Genomic DNA, 15374 nt, shown 5'->3' with positions numbered 1-15374 from the left:
ATGCATAGATTCTTGGGTATATGTGTGTTTTATTTGATATGGATCCCTCACTTTGCATATATAGCTAATGCTCTATATCAGCTCTTGAGGAAAAGTAGAGGTTTCATTGGGAAAGGAAGGATCAGAAAGTAATGAAGAAATTAAAGCAACTCTTGAAATCTGATCCTACATTGAGAAAGACTGATTATTCACATGGAAAGGCTATCATTATTACTATTGATATGAGCCAATTGGGATTGGTTGGGCAATTGGGCAAGATGATGAGGAAGGGCAAAGCCTTATTGAAGGGGAGCTACGAAGCTCTACCTCAAGACCTACGGACCGCTTATTGATCAAGCATTTCAAACCGAGCGGCCATGGCTACCTCTCACATAGCCGACGCCCAATGCCTACCTTACGGGTGTAGTGAGCTTACCTTGATGATCGATCGAGTTCCCTCCTCTCTCTTGCACTCTGGTAGCTCCACGATCCTTGCGGCAAGCTCAAGCAACCTCAAGCCCTCTTCGTCAAGCTCCATCCTCCATAGCTGCACAAGAAAAGAGAAGAGAAGAGAAGAAGAGAAGATGAAGAAAGAATATGGGGAGCTTCTTCTCCACGATCCCTCACTCTCACACACTCACTCCCTCACACTCCCTCAATCCCTCACTCAAGCACAAGCAAGAAGGTAAGAAACAAGAGAAGAAGAAGAAGAAGCTTTGGCCACACACAAGAATGAGCTTCTCATTCATTTTTCAACTTTATATACAAAATCCTAAATCCCTTTTGGGCGGTCATCCCCTTATCCCTCTTTTTACATGGCCAGCCGTGGCCTAGGCCCTTTTTTCCATTGTCCTCCTATCTTCGTAGCTTCCTTCCTACCACCCATCTACCTTTACAAATTGCACGGGTGAGAGCCCGACACTCCTTAAATTAAATCATGATGCTCTTGCGCTCTTTTACAAAAGTATTGACTTACGCTTTTCCTTGTGCATCTTTCTCCCTTATTTGGGACTTTTCTGTGCTTCTTGTGTTTCTACATTTTCCTTGTGCACCTTTGTCTTCCGTTTCACTTTTCCTTGGCCTTTTTCTTTTGCTTTAGCTTTTCTAGATCACCTTATTTGTTTGACGGTTAACATTACCCCCCTCCTAGACAAGTGCTAGTCTCATGGCACTCACCGTTATAGGTAGCAGGCTTTGGCACCTGCATTGAAGATGTAGGTGGAAAGGACATCGATGGTTGCCGTAGAGGAGTGTTGGTGGTGGTGTGGAGGAAGGTCATTGGGGGCATGTTGGTGGCCTAAGTGACTGGTGGTAGGGTTGTTGGAGTTGGTGGTAGGGTTGTTCTTTGTGGGGATTGCACTAATGGCCAGCACAAGTGTTGGTTTGTTGGGGATTCTGCACATGACGATTCTTGGCGGGCTTGCAGGATGATAAATGATAAGAATTCAGAATTGGGTGCCAATGAAGAGCGAATGACACTTTCATTGGAGTCTTCAATACCTGCAATTGAAACCCTCTCATAGCTGGTCTTGCCCTAGGGGTAGTGCTAGTCTTCTCTATCATGCACAAGACCTATTTCACTTAGTTTGGGAGACAGGTCGAACTCGAAGCAAGTTGAGAGTATTGTCCTGCACTTGAGGACCCAACCTGTGTATATATTTTGGTCCAGATATTATGTGAGTGCTCGTGCATACTTAGATATTACGTAGTTAGAAGACCGCAGGCTGGTTTCTCATAACAATGTGTGGATAAAGCAAAGTTGTCCATGTTGAGAAGAAGTACACATGAAGGTGTATGAGACATCCTTTGCATTCTGACTGCATGACGTAGCATAATTGAACACAAGGACACCGCACTTTCGGTAGAGCTGGGAACTATTGGACTTGCTTGATGAGGATGGTTTACTTTTCATAGCCATTCCTGCAGTGCTTACCACAATTGATTGCAATGGTATTAAGGTAGAGTGCAAGAGGGAATCGTGCAAATGGGTCAAGGCGACAAGTCATAGGCAAGGCAAGCTCCCTAGGTATGTCCTGCCCTTGATGTGCCCTGAACAATTGTGGGTGATACTAAGGGGCTAGGGGACTAGGGACGGAGCCAGCCGCGACGAAGGTCATTGGACATACCTAATTTGAGGACCCCTAGGTGCTGTGCTATGATCGTGGATGCTTCGTATCTTTTCTTTTTCTTTTTTTTTGGACCTGCCTGAGTACAACCAATTGCAATATGTTGAGGCTATCAGCCTTTCAAAGGGTTGGGAAATGTCAAGCTTCGAAGGCTTAAGAAATGGATATTACAGTGATGATTGTGTCCTAGCCTCGTTGTTAGAGAAGCAGTCGTTGAGATGGGAAGATACACTTGAGATATTGCAACCCTCTTTGTAACGTGTGATGTTGGTACGATTGGGGTAACAGATGCCATGAGTGCCCGGTGTAGAGTGTAACCCAAAAAGAGGAAGTGGTTAAGATCATGCTTTGGCCTATGCCACATGGGCACTCGCACGGGTGATCTTTGCTTTCGGCAGTGTGGCTTGTGGGGTCGGTGGACTTGCGGTGACTTGGGCATTGAACACTTTCGCACAAAGACCTACGTCATCCTACATCCACTTGTCACTTCATGAGAGTACATGCATGGCATATGCCGCGACTATAATAAACTAGTGCAATGCAAGGAGACATCACTTATCTGAATTCCATGGTGTTGACTTAGATACTTATCACCTGTGCTTGATTAGCTTTTTCGTTTGCTTATAGATGTGAAACATATTAAACGTAGATATGAAAAGTTTATACAATTGGGGAACATGTCAGCACTTAACCATTTAAAGACAAAAAGTCATGGCCAGGTAGCATTTGATAAGCCTTTTATACAAGATAGGGCTACTCTATTTGTACGAGGCGGGGTGAGTCTGGGTGGTCAAGAGACTGAGGTTGTGTTGATGAGGGGCTCCTGTGAGGTTGGGCGGAAAAAATGTCGGCTGGGACCTGGATGGTGTAGTCCATGGCCGCAATTGTCTCCAGAATGCTTTTAACCAATGCATCAAATTCCTGCTTGTCTCGAGCTGCCCTCTCCTCTTTTGAGCACCTGGTGCCCGAGCGTCTCGTGGGAGCCTGCACGACCAATGCTGCCATGCCCCATGTGCTCCCTTGAGCTTCTATTTCCCTGGCCTTGGGATTTTTTGGCCTATGTTCGGGGCGATGTTGCTTGGGGCCTCATTTCTTTGCATACCTTTTAAGGGTAGATACATAGCATTCCGGCAGAGGAGCTTGTGCTACATGCTCCCTTCGACGGCGAATAGCGTCCTTACAAGCCAGCTGCACTGGGTTCTCCATGTCGACTACTGTAGGGAGACATACAAAATGTGAACCAAGGTTTAGGCCTTGAGGCAAGATAAAACTATTCGAATGGAAGGGATTATACAGTGGGTTATCAAGCGCATATGATGAAGAGGGGAGAGGTGAGGCATGCAGTGTTTGTTGTAGAGGGATGGCCCCCATGATGATGTTTGTTTTGCCTCTAGCCATTAGCAGATCTTAGCTTATGCTAAGTTGCATAGACTGGTTATCATGGAGTGGAGCAGGGCTCATCCTCGAAAGGATAGACTGGAAAGGGGGAAAGGTGTATAGAAAGGGACGATACCATGTCTACACCATCAGAGATGTTGGTCAGGGCTTCCTATGGTGGTAATGAGGGTTGCATGCCCTCCACCTAGAGGCAGGAATGGTCACACAACTTCTAAATGTGTGGTGAGAGGAGGACCTAAGGAGCTTAGCCTATTAAACCCAACTCTTCTCCCTGCACTTAACTATCATTGCTTGTGTGTGTTGATATTTTCTATACAGGGTCGCAAAATTCATTGTTTATTTATGTACATATTTACAAATCCATGTCACTTCATGAGGATAAAAGCCAATTGTAGAACTCTGGATTGTACTGGAGTGTGGCACATGCATCTAGTACTCGTGGTAGCTTACTCAATACCAATAGATATTTTGCAACATCGAGTAGCATGGAACCTTGTCCGAGTCTACTAGCAACATGTAACTCCTCTTCAGTGAGAACCTTATCAGACAAAGAGTTCTCTTGGCTAGTTTCAACTAAGTCCGTACCCTGAATGGCAGTCAGCACACTCGAAAGGAAGTTGGTGCCACGTAGGTTGGGTCTCTTTGCAACTGCCATTTGGCCAATCGCTCGTGTTTACCACAGCACAGAGGAATGAAAAATGGAGCAAAAGCGTGGAAAAAATGGAAGCCTGGAAATTTGAATGATTTAAACGACAATGTTGCCCCGAAAAAAAGAAAAGAGTAAAAGGGCGCCATTAGATATGAAGGCGGTCTCGAATCTTTGTAAAAAGAGCATCGGGCTCACTCCTGTGCAAATTGTATGCATTAGTGGGAACAGGATGAGTTGGAACGGTGGGAAATAGGAAAAGAGGGCCTAGGCTAATGACCGGCCATGTAAAAAAAGTGTAGATGACCTCCCAAAAGGTAGGGCATGTATATAAAGTTCAAAAGTGAATGAGAAGCTCATTCTTGGGTGTGGCTAAAGCTTCTTCTTCTTCCTCTCTTGCTTCTTACCTTCATGCTTGTGCTTGAGTGAGGGACTGAGGGAGTGTGAGGGAGTGAGTGTGTGAGAGTGAGGGATCATGGAGAAGAAGCTCCCCATCTTCTCCCTTCATTGTTCCTTCCCTTCTCCTCTTCTCTTGTCTTGCACGGCTATGGGGGATGAAGCATGACGGAGGGGGCTTGAGGTTGCTTGAACTTGCCACAAGGATCGTGGAGCTACCGGAGTGTGAGAGAGAGGAGGGGACTCGATCGAACATCAAGGTAATCTCACTACACCCGCAAGGTAGGTATTGTGCGTCGGCTATGTGAGAGGTAGCCATGGCCGCTCGACTTGAAACGCTTGATCAATAAGCAGTTCGTAGGTCTCGAGGTAGAGCTTCATAGCTTCCCTACATTTTGGTTCCGTTGCCAAGACCGACGGAATCGAGCCTTGAGCGCCAAGCGCATCAGATCGAGCATGGAAGTAGGGTTTGCAGCCTGAACCAGTGCTTGAGATAGTTAAGAGGATTAGGAGGTTTTAATCCCTGGAATAAGTAAGTATTTTGATTTTCCTGAATGTTAGAGTAGGACCATCTATCTTTATTTCTATTTCTGATTTTTGTTGCAATAGGTTAAGGGTAGGATAGGAAAAAGAAGGGACTAGAAGGGTTCTACTGCTACTAGAGACAGGAAAGTTGGGGTGCAGATTCAGACATCTGGCTGGAGGAGTGTATGAGATTAATCTCTGAGTCTACAGCAGACTGAGGGAGGTAATAAGGGGTCCAGGAGACCAGGGGAGGCCACATTTGACACCCTGCCTTTTGAGAAGACTGTGAGCCTGAAAGCTCGGGAGAGAGCGAGAGAGGAAGAGAGCTGCGAGAGATCGTAAAGTGCTGACTGATCAAGCGCCCCATCTCTTCAAGTGCCAGATGTTTCCCTCTATTGCTCGCATTTATTTGGAAAGTGCGGCATGATTTAATAGAGTATGCATTGACCTAAAGGTGCCGTGTGCAACTTGCAGGCCATCGGACTAGCCATCCGATTCCCACCGTCCAATTTCAAGAGTTGGATAGTCCGACTCCCATAATCGAACCACTCGAAATAGAATCGGACCGTTGGTCCAATCCGACTCTTATAATCGGACCAGTTGAAAATCGGACCGTTGGCCCGATCCAACTCTTATAATTGAACCAGCCCATCAAGTTAGGCCACGTGTCCTAGTCCCGGACTTGAGCCACTCGACCCATTCCAATGATCGGACCATCCCCGTCCACGAGCGACTAAGGGAAGTCGAGGACCTGAGTAAGACTGGACCCGCCCGTCTGATTCCCAGAATCAGATCAATCCGTCCAATTTTCAAAATCGGACCAGTCCACCCGATTCCCAGAATCAGACCAGTCCGTCAGAGCTTGAATAGAAGGCTATTCACCTAGGCCACAATCCTCGGTACCTTGGTCACGTCTTTGATCTCCCAAGGAACCCAATTTAATCTTGGAAGATGGAGACCAAAGAAGGTGACCGAAGATTCACCCCGAATAGCTAGACACCGGGTGGACATGATGTTCGGCGACCAGCCAACCAACTAACCAACCCTAAAGTAGAATAGGGAATGCAGCAAGGTCTTTCTGTAAGACTTTAGATTGGCCAGGACCTACGCCTAGAGCCACATCAAGCTATAAACGTAGGCAATATGGTGGAGTCTGCATCAGGCATTTAGTGCATCCTCACTTCACCTTCTGATTTCATCACCTAGGGTGCACTACAAGGAAAGGAAAAACCTACAAAAGGCGATTAGAAGGGCGCTAGAGAGCATGATCGCCTATAACCACGAGCAAAAGGCTAGGAAACTCCAACAAGACGTGGATATGTACGAGGCCCGTGCTAGCCCGTGCTAGAGCAGCAAAAGTAGGACCAAATGCGGAGAGAGAGAGAGAGCGAGCAATGGAGGCTGACTTATCATTAAGTGAACTTATAGCCAGGCGGCTCATAGACAACACGTCCACTGAGCAGGGCACAACAACCTTAGCCACAGCCTTACTCTCAAGATTAGGGATCACACAAGGGGCAAAGGGGCAATATAGAATCCCTATAGTGGCGAAACAACTGGACAAGTATAAACCTAGCAACGACCCATACAACTTTGTGGAGTAGTTTGAACAATTTTGTGAAGCAAACGGCCTCATAGACCCTGCACAACGCTCCCAAGCTTTTGGGCTGTGCTTAGGTGATAAGGGGAGGGTGTGGTACACTAGTCTACACTAGTCTAGATGCAGCCAAGCGTGGGAACTTTGCCCATCTTAAAGACCACTTTATCAAGAGGTTCTCTAAGGCAAGATACTCCGACAACCTCATCGTCTGCTTGATGAATGTCAGTCAGAGGGAAAAGGAGGATGTGAGAGACTACGTCACACATGTATGTAGAGCCTCTTCAAGAGGATCCCGGCCAATGAGCGACCTAACGAGAAGGCTATGTCTATAGTGTTCATAAATGGAATCCGTAGTGAGGAACTCTTCAAGGCCTTGGCTAGTAACTCCAACCTACACAGAGATGTGCTAGCTAGGGTTTTTGATGAAGCAATAAGGGTGGATGACCAGCTTAGGGAGCGAAGCATGAGGAACACCAGTCGGGACGGTACAGGCCAGAGGGCTTCAGAGCGATCAACAACGTCAGGTGAGAGAGAGAGCTCTAGTGCATGGGATAAGGGAAAGGGAGTTGACCAAGGCCAAGACCTAGCTGAGGTGAGGATGGAGCTTGCACGTTTGCAAGAACAAATAAGGAAGCCTACGCGAACTCACGTGCATTGTATACACTGTGGTGGAAACCACCTTCTAGCAGAGTGTCAAGATCCTAGATCTAGGCCATGTTCGAACTGTGGTAGGTTCGGTCATGATGTGTTGCACTGCAAATTGCCCAGGAAGTTTCCATATGCGCAGCAATACAACCCTCCTTACCTAGGCAACAAGCCATCCAACTTCCTTGGCAGGGGAGCCCAGCTGGCACTTCCAGCACCAAACGACACGAGACCAGTCATCCCTAGGCTAGAGATCAACCCAACAGGCATACCTAGACCACCAAGACCCTACATAACCCAACCACCAAGCGACGCTCTTGTTCACTATGTGGAGGAACCTAGTGAAGAAGAGAGCTACGTAAACCCATACATCTCCTATGACGAGGAAGGAAATCCAGTCGTGATGGATTATTGACTGGTGCTGGTGATGGCGTTGGGTAGAGGAAGAGGCAGAGGCTTTGGAGGACCAAGCCACGACCCAATCTCAAATTGGACATGCGGTCATCCAGGCCATCTCTCATCACGCTGCCCAGAAAGGGAACAAGCAAAATAGGACAAGACTGACCTTCGATGCACTGAATGTGGGATCACACTCTTGTTTCCTGACTGCCCTAGGCGGAAACCATCAGCCAGTCTAGCCAACGTGCCCTCCGTGCTCTTGGGGCTATTTGGGGTGGAGACCTTTGGCAGAGAGGACACACCCATCCCACTGCATGTCATGATGCGAGTGCAAACAAAACGAATAGGCATCTCACTGCCTGGGCCAAGTAACCTGGATGCAGCCTCGCTAGGAAAGAAAATCCAGAGGAGAAGGAGAAAGAGAACAGACACAAGGATCACTCTTGAGATTGAGGAAGCTACAACCTTAGTGGCGGGAAAGGGGGTAACAGATGCCGAGGCAAAGACCTTAGCCCCCAAGATGATGGAACTAGGTAGTGCCAAGGTGGGAGAATACCCTCATCCCAGACGGCAACTCGAGGCTATAGCCAAGGTTAAGAAGTGGGTCAAGGATGCCCAAGAACACCTTAAAGATGTAGAACCCATATTGGAGGATCCAATGGAGGACCTTTGTAGAACCCATATTAGAGGACCTTTGTAGAACCCATATTGGAGGATCCGATGGAGGACCTTTCTAGTGCAAGCACACCCGATTCACCATCGCGACCTCAATCGGGGAATGAGTTAACACCACGAGAGATGCCACAAAGGCAAGACCAGGGAGAAGCTTATCAACAAGCTAGCCACGACATGTGGTCGAAGAGTGGTGACCAAGGAGGAAGCCAACTACCCAACAACCTCCTCACCACCTTAGTAACCACCCCAGTGACCGTGAGCTTGGGAGACTTGCTTCGGCAGCACCCTCCATTGTGGCAAGAATTGAGGCACTGGGTGGAGGGAAAGGGGGAGCATGCTGCCACTGACTTGCACGAGCAAGACACAGTCATGCAAATTCCAAGCCTAACGTTCCACTCAGCTCCAATGTCACTGCACATCAACGCTTTCTAGGAAGGCACAGAGATGCATGCAATCCTACCTATTTTAGCCTTGGGGGACACAACACGGAAAGGAATTGTAGACACTGCAGTCGGGGTCAGTGTCTTGAGCCAGGCAATTCTATAGGCTTGGGGAAACCCACCTGTGGAAGCGGCTAGGTTTAATGTTACATTGGCCAATGGAATGAAGGTCAGACCATTTGAGGTCTTAAAAAATTGGCCAGTGAAGGTCGCAGGAGTGCAGTTTTCCATAAATTTCATTGTCATGAAGGGTGTGGACTACAACATACTGCTAGGCCGGCCATGGATGAGGAATGCACGAGTGGTTGAAGACTAGGGAAACAACCTCATATTCTTGGGGAATAGGACGGAAGTAGTAAGGGTTGAGATGGACACATGGAAGACTACCCCAGCCAACCTCAATGCTATCTCGACCATGCTAAAAGGTGATGCCCAGGCACGCAAGCCCTATGGGACACTGATCAAGTACATCCCCTGCCCTGAGGATGAGAGGGATTGGATGCATGTCTTGGCAACCGTTGACCTGCCATTCTCAGATGAGGAAGAGTTGTATAAGCAAGCTGCTAAGTCACCAAGCATGCCAGCAGAGGAGCCCACTGTGCCACTCTGCATGATGGCGAGAAGCTCATGGGATCCAAGGAGACCGATCTCGTTCCACACCCCCACTAACAAGCTTGAGCTTCAAGGAATCGTAGAGTACAGACCACTAAAATGAAAGGCAACAAGGTGGCTACTCTAAAACTCCTAAGCGATCTCTTGGCTTGGCCTGAATGGGAATGGACCAAAGTTCACAATCTTAACCTATTATACAACTAGGATTTAATCACTGACAAAGAGGAGATCAGATAGGAAAACCTTGGGGATGACGAGCAGTCGGAGGGGCAAGATTCCGGTGATGAGGAGTACGAACATTGTTGCTCTGACATAGACGAGAGCGAAGAAGAGTTTAACACGATAGATTATGACACTAAAGGGAGAGCAATCAAGCAGATCGAGGTAGACCCTAGGCCAAAAAGGGAAAGGGCAGGCAGGAATGGAAAAGGAGTCATGTGGATGGAATGCGATAGGACCTAGCTGGAGCAAGTGGGAGCCATGGATTATGAGCAGGCAAGGGTGGCACAATCGCTGGTAGCCCCAATACTGAAGACGGATTCACCTACTGAACTACGACCCCCGGACGAAACCCCTTCCTCATGCAAGGGATGTGAGTTTAACTCAGAGTCTGAAGTCAATACAGAGAGTGACCCAACCCTCTAAGGTTAGACGCACCAAAGGGGACTTGCCAGTCCACTTAAGGCGCAGATGAATCAAGGAGGGAGCTAGGGAGCAAACTAGAGACTCAGAAGTAGAGAGGCAAAAGAAACCACAGGACCTCCCCAAACGCTTCATGAAGTTTAAGAAGGGTGATAGAGTGGTGGTTTTTCTAGGAGCAAAGAGACAAGGGCAAGCCAGTGAACCAATTGAGGGACCCGCCAAGGTCAAGGAAGTCGACCTGGCAGGGGAAGGCAAGAAACCTCAACCTGTGTTCATTGCTGATGACCTGACCAAGGAGGAGGAGGCTAGACTGGTTGCTCTCCTGCGAGAGTATGTCGATGTGTTTGCCTGGTCCTTGGAGGAACTACTGAAAGGAGTCGATCCTAGGGTTGTGACCCATAACATTCCAATGGTCCCAGAAGTAGTGCCAATGAACCAGCGACCTTACCCTATGAATCCCAAACACTCTCATGCGGTGAAGAAAGAGATCGATAAGCTCATGAAGGCGGGATTTATATATGAGATCAAGCACACAGATTGGGTATCGCCCATAGTGATCGTTATGAAAAAGAACGACAAGATTCGAGTGTGCGTGAATTACAAGAAGGTGAATGCCACTACAAAGAGGAATAACTACCCCTTGCCATATACCAAGCACATGTTGGAGAGAGTAGCAAGCAAAGAAGCTTATAGCTTTCTGGATGGTTTCTCTAGCTATAATCAAGTGCAAGTGCATCCTAATGACAGGCACAAGACTGCCTTCGCCACGGAGTGGGGTGTCTTTGCCTACATTGTTATGCCCTTTGGGCTAATGAATGCTCCTGCAACCTTCCAACGATTAATGTGCACGATCTTCAAGGATATGCTGTGATGCAAGCTGGAGGTGTTCATAGACGACTTATGCATACACTCCAATTGGACCAAACACTTAGAGGGGTTGGGAGCCGTCTTCGAACAATGTCAGTTATACAAACTCTTGCTGAACCCCTTGAAGTGCCAATTCTGGGTGAAGCACGGATGCATTCTAGGGCATGTAGTGTCATGGAATGACATTGCCATTGACTTTTCAAAAGTTAGGGCCATTGCTGACCTCCCACCGCCCACCAACTACAAGGGCGTCCAGTGTTTCTTAGGCCACACAGGATACTACCGATGCTTTGTATTGAATTACGCACTGATTGCTAGACCATTGTACAAGCTACTGATTGTATTCGAGTGGACTGAGGAATGCCAACGCTCATATGAACAGTTAAAGAAGGCTCTCACCACTGCACCAATCTTGTGAGCCCTAGACTGGAGTGTAGCATTCCATGGACACATAGATGCCTCCAAGTTTGCTATCGAAGCTGTTCTATGCCAACCTGGTGAACATGGTCTTGATTACCCTGTGAGCTTTGCCAGCAGGGAACTCACCGAAATAAAAATGAACTACTCCACTACAGAAAGGGAACGGCTAGCCATGGTGTTCGCCATAAAGAAATTTAGGCATTACTTGTTGGCCACACCCTTCATCTTTTTTGTGGACCATCAAGCCTTGCTATATCTTGTGAACAAGCCATGCGCCATAGGTCGCATAGCAAGGTGGTTACTTCTCCTGTTGGAGTTTGATTTCTCAATGATTGTGCGTAAAGGAAAGCAGCACTACATGGCAGATCACATATCCCGCATACCCACAGGGGAAGCTGCCGGCCAAGGTATCCTTGACGATTTACCGGACACGCACCTCTTTGTCCTGTCTAGTGAAGGGGAATTGTTTAGAGCTAATTTGATGCCTTACTGGGCAGATGATGTTGTCGAAGTGTTAGAAAACGGCCTGCTCTAGAGAGACCTATTGAGAAAGCCAAGCTAAGGAGACTTGTTTTAAAAATCCAGCCATACCAACTAATTGTTAGCCAACTCTATAGGTTGGGGCAGGACGGGCTGTTATGTAGATGTGTGTGTGAGCACGAGATGCACGATGTATTGAGAGAGGCGCATGGTGGGATAGCTGGCGGGCACTTTAGTGGGGACACGACCGCCCGTAAGGTATTACAATCCCAACTCTGGTGGCCCACCCTATTCCGCAACGCCGCTAAGTTCGTCAAACACTGCGACGAGTGCTAGAGGACTAAGGTACCCATGTGCAAAGATAAGATGGAGTTAACCCCCGTAATAGTGTGACAACCCTTCAAAAAATGGGGCATTGACTTCATCGGACCTATCAGTCTAGCAACTCAATACTCCCAGGAACACTACATCATTGTGGCAATGGACTACTTGACGAAGTGGACAGAGGCACGAGCCACTAGAAGGAACAATGCTAGGACCACTACGAAGTTCCTGTGGGAACAAGTCCTTTTACGATTTGGTTGTCCAATCGAACTAGTAAGTGATCAAGGCACACACTTCGTTAATGAAGTAATATCCCACCTGCTCTCAACCTTCCTAATCATTCATAGAAGGTCCTCTCCCTACTACCCTCACGCAAATGGCCAAGCAGAGTCCACAAATAAATTCCTGGTCAATGTGCTTACTAAGGTAGTATCCACATCACGAAGAGACTGGGATAATAAAATGATGGCTGCCTTGTGGGCTTATCGGACGGCTTATAACACGACTGTCGGGCAAACGCCCTTTAGGCTGACCTACGGGACGGATGCCATTCTACCTCTAGAATTCTTTGTCCCTAGCTTAAGAATAGTAGCACAGGAGCATTGGGAGGGAAGAGAGGCTTAGACTAACCGCTTAGAGGAGCTAGAGCGCCTCATAGAGACTCGGATTTTAGCCACCCACGCTCTAATCTGTGAAAAGGCACGATGAAAGCTGTGGTATGACAAGCACGTCAACCAGCACAACTTTGATCAAGGGGACCTCGTACTACTCTACTCGGTGAAAGGGCACAAATAGAAAATGAAATTTTGAGGCCTGGGACCTTTCCGGGTGCGTGCAATTAGTAGAACGGGCAATGTCGAGTTGGAGACACTCGAAGGGGAAGGAATAGGCTTCTTCAATGGCAAACGCATGAAAAAGTACTATCCTCCTTCCCATCCATTGCACGAAGCACCAATGCGTGAAGCCTCCATCATTGTCTGCGTGGCCACAATTATCGAACTAACCGATCAAGATGAAGAAGTAGTAGCACCCGCCTACATTTGAATCACAGTAGCTGCAGGACAGACATATTCTTTTGATGCCCTGATCAACGAAGGGGTCGACCATAATGTCTTGACACATGACCATTGGACACGCATTGGTCAGCCTAAATTACAGCCCACAAACGCGAAACTTAGCCCATTTGGGAGCAACACTTACCCTCTCTTAGGGAAATGCCAAACGGCTGTCTCCATCGAGTCTGGAAGTATCCTAGTCGTCTTTTATGTGTTACCAAACACTAAAGGGGCCAGTGATAAATCACTACTAGGGCGCACTTTCAAAAAGCAGACAAACTGCAATGTGGACTACAACCTAGACCGCATTCACCTGACCGTGGGCAATGTGCGCATAGTAACTACTTTCAATAAGGGCCATCTTGCACCTTCTACAACTGCAGAGCCACCGATAGAGACCCCACAACCAAGCCTAAGGAGAAGGGCATGGATATCTTAACCTGTACCCCAACCGCCAGAAGCAAATCCACCCAAGCCATCCACATGGCCAGGGAGCCCACGCACAAATGGGTGCCAAAATGGTGAGCGCCACCTCTTGGTAGACCATAGAAGCACGCTCCTAAAAGCAAAAACTATCAATCATAGCCTAAGAGGTAGCCCAGGTGCCATCGACATGGGTGCACCGCCACGCCATGATGGATATCAAAAGATCTCCTGCGAGCACAAGGATACTATGAGGGCAACCCCTGGATATGGGTGCCTAAGGGCAGACACCCAAAAGGATCAACTTTGAGCAACCCCACTCCAGCTAGATAGACCAACACAAGCAAAGCACAAGTCGCAAAGAACGTCAAACCAGTAACGGTGATGATTAAGGCCACCCAACACCTTTAGTGTCCCAAACCGGATGATCCAGCACCATCCAGGTCAAAGGAGGTGCACACCCCCATACTCGCTCGAATGGATTGCAGCACGCTTCCTATGGCACGGGAGCCCGCCGCAGCATTTCCAAATGATCCAAAATGCACAGTCCCATTAACGACGCATACAAGGGAGTCACTACTATCCAGCCCAACTGCTCCATCGCCACCAGAGCAGGTCTTAAGCCTTTGTACGAAAGATGATCCTTCCTATCAGCGGCCAAGGATCTTGCTGAGACCTCAGGGAATGATGTAGTGGCATGCATCAAGGAGTTGGATGACACCTTCACTACATTTGCTAGAAGCTACGAGAGGCTTGACCTAGGACTTCTTGATGAACCCCTCACTTCCGATGTTCGCTTGTTGCCATGCACTTGGGAACACTACGAGTTCATGACCATCAAATTTCCTAAAGTTGCGGCTGAGCTAATCGCTAATGGAAAAATCTCGAAGGAACAATCTGTTCTCAAACGACTAGTCACCTTGTACCGCAAACCCACTCACTCTAATCCTGAACGTGAACTGGAGGAGCTCGTGTAGCTTGCCAGCTCTACTTCTCCATTCTTGCAACTGTGGTATGCCTTACGACTCTAATGGGAGAAAAAAGGCCACCAGATCATGACTAATGCTGAGCAAAGGAGGGCAATCAAAGCAATTGAACGTGACCCTATGTACGTGGCACCTTTTTCATTTAGAGTTTTGGCCATTATACACAACCTACACTTAGATGATTAGCCATCCGTACATTGACCAGTTCCTCACAGAGGAGGAGTTGCACATTGCTAGTCACCTCAACTCAGGGGACATCTTTCATGACGTCTTAACCTACATCACTCAAGCTTCCATGCAGCCATGCAAACCTAATCGACATGCCCAGTTTGAATACAACCCTAACCTGTATGCCTGGCTTATGGCCAAGTAGCTCACCCCACACAGTCCATGCGAGCCTTCCCTCCTCCTTGTACGACTTAGAAAAGAGGGGGGAAGAGCCAGTGACAACCAAGGGACTAACCAAGTGATGTAGCAAGAAGTGTAAAGGCTAACAGTGCTCAACTAAATTCAAATAGGAAAGAAAGCAAGGAGGAAGTAGATGTTGGTTGTTAATTATTTCTAAAAATTTCATCCCCTTAAATCTGCCCAGTAAACTAGCACACACATTTTTTCTTGGGATATGCTAAGAATGAATCAAATCGTAACTCTAACGTTGACTTGGGTAATGACAGGCACCTACCATGGCAGGACAGGATAAACATCCATTTACGAAAGCAGAGATGACGAAATATGG

Source organism: Lygodium microphyllum, chromosome 13 (assembly GCF_053477565.2).
Source record: "Lygodium microphyllum isolate KBCC chromosome 13, Lygodium_microphyllum_v1.1.10, whole genome shotgun sequence".
In the NCBI taxonomy this organism is placed as follows: domain Eukaryota; kingdom Viridiplantae; phylum Streptophyta; class Polypodiopsida; order Schizaeales; family Lygodiaceae; genus Lygodium; species Lygodium microphyllum.
Note: the sequence above shows the minus strand (reverse complement) of the source record.